The 7,500-nt window shown below is 36.7% G+C and overlaps 1 protein-coding gene across 1 annotated transcript in view; it reads left to right on the top strand.

Annotated features, from left to right (window-relative positions):
• Positions 1 to 7,500, top strand: part of LOC137616171 (apolipoprotein E-like) — a 34,426-nt gene that overhangs the window by 26,499 nt on the left and 427 nt on the right. The window lies entirely within an intron of this gene.

A 7,500-nucleotide genomic window follows, 5' to 3' on the forward strand; every position in this document is an offset into this window, starting at 1 on the left:
GCTGATCACTTCTATGCCCCTACCTTATCACCGTGTTAAGGTATCCTTACACATAGTGTTCGAAAACACCGTGTTGCAAATACGAGGCAGAGTCTCTCTCTCTCTCTCTCTCTCTCTCTCTCTCTCTCTCTCTCTCTCTCTCTCTCTCTCTCTAATAGTAATTTACTTTTGTCTTTATAACAATAACCCTTTTTATAATTTTCACCCAAGGTATATTCCATTTTACTAAAATCTCTCTCTCTCTCTCTCTCTCTCTCTCTCTCTCTCTCTCTCTCTCTCTCTCAATAGTAATTTACTTTTGTCTTTATAACAATAACCCTTTCTATAATTTTCACCCTAGGTATTTTCCATTTTACTAAAATCTCTCTCTCTCTCTCTCTCTCTCTCTCTCTCTCTCTCTCTCTCTCTCTCTCTCTCTCTCAATAGTAATTTACTTTTGTCTTTATAACAATAACCCTTTCTATAATTTTCACCCAAGGTATATTCCATTTTACTAAAATCTCTCTCTCTCTCTCTCTCTCTCTCTCTCTCTCTCTCTCTCTCTCTCTCTCTCTCTTAATATGTCAAATATTGGTAGCAGGTGTGATTGTTGTCACAATGCAGAGGCTATTATTACATAACCTTATTTCCTTCACCACAAGGGTATATACTCACCTCTGTCGTTTGTTTTATAGGTTATTTATTTGTGTGTTTGTTTGCGAGCAACTTTACACAAAAACTAATGTACCGAATTTTATCTAACTTGCTAGTTAAGTTGGGTATGACCTGAGGAGGAATCTGTAAAATTTTGGATAAGTTACACTAAAGTACAAGTACGCAGCAGTACTTTCAAAGTAATTGCAATGTTAAGTAAATGGTAAATATTTTGTTAGTTAATTTTTGTTTGTGAACATTACGCAAAAACTACTGAACCAATTTCAACGAAACTAGGTAGACACGTGGTGTATGAGCCAAGGATAATTCCTTTAGATTTTGAAGAAAATACATTGAAGTACAAGTACTCAGTGGGGCTATGAGCAAAGTAAGACCGTTTGGCGAAGGCATGCTCTCTACTAAGTGCCCCTCTAGTTTTACAACGAGCTTCATAAGCAGAAAGGTATCTGTTATTATTATTATTACTATTATTATTATTATTATTATTATTAATTGCTAAGCTACAACCCTAGTTGGAAAAGCAGAGTGCTATAAGCCCAGGGGCCCCAACAGGGAAAATAGCCCATTGAGGAAAGGAAAGAAGGAAAAATAAAATATTTTAAGACAGTAACAACATTAAGATAAACAATTCCTATATAAACTATAAATACTTTAACCAAACTAGAGGAAGAGAAATTAGATAGAATAGTTTGCCCAAGTGTGCCCTCAAGCAAGAGAACTCTAATCCAAGACAGTGAAAGCCCATGGTACAAAGGTTATGGCACTACCCAAGACTAGAGAACAGTGGTTTGATTTTGGAGTGCCCTTCTCCTAGAAGAGCTGCTTACCATAGCTAAAGAGTCTCTTTTACCCTTACCAAGAGGAAAGTAGCCACTGAACAATTACAGTGCAGTAGTTAACCCCTTGGGTGAAGAACTGTTTGGTAATCTCAGTGTTGTCAGATGTATGAGGACAGATGAGAATCTGTAAAGAATAGGCCAGACTATTCGGTGTATGTGTAGGCATCTTTAGTTTTGTTTACTCTGTTCATCTACTATATCGCATTGTATATATTCTTACCATCTCTGTGTACTTCTTTTCATTTCCTTGTGTTAATTATGCGATTCTTTTGATTCTTACCAAGTATTCTCTCATTTTTGTTTTCGTTTATAGTTCTTCAAGCTGCTATTAATCTATAATGTATTTCATATATCAATTTTTATAGTCTTTTTTATATTCCTAATCCGGATGTAGATTTATTAAGAAGTATATGTACTTTAGTTCCTTAGTGTTTGGTGCACACACAAGAATCCAATACTTATATCATCATCATCATCATCATCATTTCAGCCTTCAAAAGTCCTTTGTTGGATGTAGGCCTTCCCCAGGTTCCTCCACAGACTTCTATCCCAAGCTATTTTTTGACACTGTTGCTTATGTTGGTCTAAGTCATCTCGCCAGCAGGTGTTTTTGTCTTCCTCGGTTTCTTGCGTATCCTCGGGGTGTCCAGAAGATTGTTCGTGATATCCATCTGTTGTCTGTCATCCTGGCAATGTGCCCCGCCCAGTTCCATTTGAGCTTACTTATATACTGTACGTTTTAATGATTAATTTGGAGTAGAAAGAAATGCGTACCGAGTTTTTACTCTCTCATTATCAGATAATAATCTACGTGATTAACTCAAGACCTTTAACAAGAAAAGGCCGAGAAACATAATGTACAGCGATTAATCCAAATGTTTTTATGTTGACCAGGCTGACATGAGTCTTTTTATTGTTGATATAGGACATATCTGTTTTTGACATTAATAGTTTATATAGGACATATCTGTTTTGACGCTGTTACTGTTTTTAAAATGATATATTGTTAATTTATTCTCATCATTTATTTATTTCCATATTTCCTTTCCTCACTGGGCTATTTTTCCCTGATTAACTCGGGATCATTAACAAGAAAAGGCAGAGAAACATAATGTACATCGATTAATCCAAATGTTTTTATGTTGACCAGGCTGACATGAGTCTTTTTATTCTTTATATATGACATATCTGTTTTTGACATTATTAGTTTATATAGGACATATCTGTTTTGACACTGTTCCTGTTCTTAGAATGATATATTGTAAATTTATTCTTATCATTTATTTATTTCCTTATTTCCTTTCCTCACTGGGCTATTTTTCCCTGTTGGAGCCCTTGGGCTTATAGCATCTTGCTTTTCCAACTATACTCAATTTTTTTTTAATGAGACATATTTGCACTGACTCGCAGCGGTGCCCTTTTAGCTCGGAAAAAGTCTCCTGCTATCTGATTGGTTAGAATGATCTTATCCAACCAATCAGCGATCAGGAAACTTTTCCGAGCTAAAAGGGCACCCCTGCGAGTCGGTGCAAATCTGCCTCACTAAAAAGAATTGACTTTAGGGTTGTAGCTGGACTAGTAATAATAATAATAATAATAATATTGCTGATTGGTTGGACAAGATAATTCTAACCAATCAGCGATCAGGAAACTTTTCCGAGCTAAAAGGGCACCCCTGCGAGTCGGTGCAAATCTGCCTCACTAAAAAGAATTGACTGTAGGGTTGTAGCTTGGCTAGTAATAATAAAGTTTCCTGATTGCTAATTGGTTGGACAAGATAATTCTAACCAATCAGCGATCAGGAAACTTTTCCGAGCTAAAATTGGCATCCCTGCGAGTCGGTGCCAATCTGCCTCACTAAAAAGAATTGACTGTAGGGATGTAGCTTGGCTAGTAATAATAATAATAATAATAATAATAATAATAATGTAATCGTTGACATTCTTGATACGAAAATCCGCGACGATCGGTCGTCCTTAAAACTCAAGCGTCTTGGCCTGTGCAAATCTGCCTCACTAAAAAGAATTGACTGTAGGGTTGTAGCTTGGCTTATAATAATAATAATAATAATAATAATAATAATGTAATCGTTGACATTCTTGATACGAAAATCCGCGACGATCGGTCGCCCTTAAAACTCAAGCGTCTTGGCCTGACCCCTCTGATCTTTCTGGATATTCAACTTTGATCTTTGTGGCCCCGGAATAATTGGTAGTGTGTGCCCTCCCCCCCACCCCCCACCCCTTCGCCCTGGGGCCTTACAGGTGCGACTTTTTAACCGCTTTACGTCCTTGTAATGACGGCGTTATTTCCCCTCGTAACGGCATTCGCATTCCCTCGCATTACACGTAATGCTAATTGAATTTATGTAATTTTTCTCTTATCAAGAAAATACTGTGAATATTATTATTATTATTGTTGTTGTTGTTGTTTTTGTTGTTGTGGCTGTTGTTGTTATTGTTATTATTACTACTACTACTACTTGTAAAGCTACAACCCTAGTTGGAAAATCAGAATGCTATAAGCCTGAACGCTCCAATAGGGAAAATAGCCCAGTGAGGAAAGGAAATAATGAAACTACAAAAAAAGTAATTTACAACATAAAATATTTTATTAACTGTAACAACATTAAAATAAATATTTCATATATAAACTATAAAAACTTAAAAAAATAAAAACAAGAGCAAGAGAAATAAGATAGAATAGCGTGCCCGATTGTACCCTCAAGCAAGAGAATTCTACCCCATGACAGTGAAAGACCATGGTACAGAGGCAATGGCACTCTCCAAGACCAGGGAACAATGGTTTGATTTTGAGGTGTCCTTCTCCTAGAAGAGCTCCTTACCATAGCTAAAGTAGTTAACCCTTTGAGCGAGGAAGAATTGTTTGACCTTGTTTTAAGGATAGTTAACGTTGTTATTGATCTTAAAGTATTTTATATTCATTACTTCTCATGTAGTTTATTTATTTCCTTATTTGCTTTACTCAATGGGCTGTTTTTCCTTGTAAGATCCCTTGGGCTCATAGCATCCTGCTTTTCAAACTAGGGTTGTAACTTAGCTAGTAGTAATAATAATAATAATAATAATAATAATAATAATGATAATAATTGTTAAAGGGGAGGACTTTGACAAGGTAATCCCCAGTACACGGGGGTGAAACCAGTCTCTCTCTCTCTCTCTCTCTCTCTCTCTCTCTCTCTCTCTCTCTCTCTCTCTCTCTCTCATACATTCTTCTCTATGCACTCATTCTGTAAATATGCATTCTATTAATTTCCCTTTGTTAATTATCGCTTAATCGTAGATTCCTACTGTTCCAAGTTTTATTGCAATTTTGTACTCAATTCTCCTGAGTAGTTAGAGGCGCAAGTCCTTTCATAGAGATTAATTTAAAGGTTTAAAGGCCGCTCATAAATGACAGAGGCAAGGGACAGTGACATTGCCCTATCAAGCAAGACAATGCCCAAGAGACTGACCATATATACATATAATCAGCGCCTGAGCCCCCTCTCCACCCAAGCTAGTAATAGGGAGGGCCAGGCAATGACTACTACTCAGCAGATAGACTTATAGGATCCCCCAAATCCCCCATCCTTAGCCCCACCCATGCAAGGAACAAGGAGGGCTAGGCAATAGCTGCTGATGACTCAGCTGATAGACCTATAGGCTCCCCCAAACCCCCCAGCCTTAGCTCACAAGGATAGTGAGGCTGCAGCGACCAAACTGACGAGTTTAAGCTAGACTCGAACCCCAGTCTGGCGTTCACCAGTCAGGGACGTTACCTCATCGGCCACCACAATCCTTCCGGTGTTTGAGGCTAAATTGGGCTACACATCTTCACGGTTCCTAACTGACACGGCAACGCTTCTTTTGGGTTGGGCTTTTCCCCGACGTAATTGTTGTGTATTCTGAGGTTTCGATGGGTGGTGGGAAACCTGGTGTAGTCTTTTTCGTTTAGTCATGACTTCAAGGCTGTTTGTTTTGATGTTGCAAGGGGGGTGTGTAATAGGTTTGTCTCCCTTTCTCACACCCACACACACACACACACACATATATATATAATTATAAATATATATATATATATATATATATATATATATGTATATATATATATATATATATATATATATACATATATATATACAATTATATATATAAATATATATAGATATATATATATAAATAAATATATATATATATATATATATATATATATATATATATATATATATATATATATATAAAAGAATTTTGATAGTAAGCCATTTCTTGTACTGGAGGTAACTACAGAAAAAAAAATAATGGCTATTTAATAGCAAGGCATTTCTTGTACTGGGGTAACCACAGAAAAAGTAATGAATATTTACTAGTAAACCATTTCTCGTACGGGGGATAACTAAAGAAGAGGTAATGGATATTTGATAGTAAGCCGTTTCTTTGTAGGCTACTGAGTAAACCCTACAGTATTCTCAGAAAAACTATGTTCCTCTCTCCTCATTCACTTGCGTAGGTGACATATCACCATCACATCAAATCTTTTTACACTGTGCCATGTATGTTTATTACACGTTGTTCTTACTTTATCCATACCTGGGCGATTTCTTTCCAATACCTCTTTTTAGTCATCTATCTATCTTAAAAATTTTTATCTTTGTCTATTACTCATTGTCCCTTGCGCTTTTTCTTGACATGGGCCGATGCTGGTACCCAGTTATTATTATTGTTATTATTATTATTATTACTAGCCAAGCTACAACCCTAGTTGGAAAAGCAAGATGCTATAAGCCCGGGGGCTCCAACAGGGAAAAATAGCCCAGTGAGGAAAGGAAATAAGGAAATAAATAAATGAAGAGAACAAATTAACTATAAATCATTCTAAAATAAGTAACAACGTCAAAACAGACATGTCATATATAAACTATTAACAACATCAAAAACAAATATGTCATAAATAAACTATAAAAAGACTCATGTCAGCCTGGTCAACAAAAAAGCATTTGCTCCAACTTTGAACTTTTGAAGTTCTACTGATTCAACCACCAGATTAGGAAGATCATTCCACAACTTGGTAACAGCTGGAATAAAACTTCTAGAGTACTGCGTAGTATTGAGCCTCTATTGCACGCTGTTCTTACTTTATCCATACCAGGGCGATTTCTTTCCTATACCTCTATCTAAAAAAAATTTATCTTTATCTATAAAGGCCCGGTCACACCGCCCGAACGTTGCTGAGGCGTTCCTTGAACGGTAGGGAGGTGGACCAAACCCTCGAAAATTTGATTTAACGTTTTTGCGTTCGGTCTTTATTAGGCTGCTGAACGTAGCAAATCCTCACATATTTCCGGAGGTTTCTTACACCTCTATTATGGAAGTTGCTAATTTTATTTTTAATAAACTTAAAAAAAAAAACCGTAATTTTAATTAAGATACAGCGACCGTAATTTTTACCTTACTTTGTTATTATCTTTTACAGGTTGGTGATTGTAATATCACTCCGCTACGCTTTTCGACATCCTGTATACCAATACCCTTATTGCATAAATTAGCAACTTCCAGAGGTGTAAGAAAACTCATGAAATATGCGAGGATTTGCCACGTTCAGCAGCCTAATAAAGACCGAACGTAAAAACGTTAAATTAGATTTTCGAGGGTTTGGTATACAGGATGTTGAAAAGCGTAGCGGAGTGATATTACAGTCACCAACCTGTAAAAGATAATAACAAAGTAGGGTAAAAATTACGGTCGCTGTATCTCAATTAAAATTACGGTTTTTTTTTTTTTTTGCAAGTTTATTAAAAGAAAATTAGCAACTTCCATAATAGAGGTGTAAGAAAACTCGGGAAATATGCGAGGACTTGCTACGTTCAGCAGCCTAATAAAGACCGAACGTAAAAACGTTAAAGGAAATTTTCGAGGGTTTGGTCCACCTCCCTACCGTTCAAGGAACGCTCCAGCAACGTTCGGGCGGTGTGACCGGGCCTTTACTTCTTGCCCCTTGCTGGTACCCA

Source organism: Palaemon carinicauda, chromosome 2 (genome assembly GCF_036898095.1).
Source record: "Palaemon carinicauda isolate YSFRI2023 chromosome 2, ASM3689809v2, whole genome shotgun sequence".
NCBI classification, from domain to species: Eukaryota; Metazoa; Arthropoda; class Malacostraca; order Decapoda; family Palaemonidae; genus Palaemon; species Palaemon carinicauda.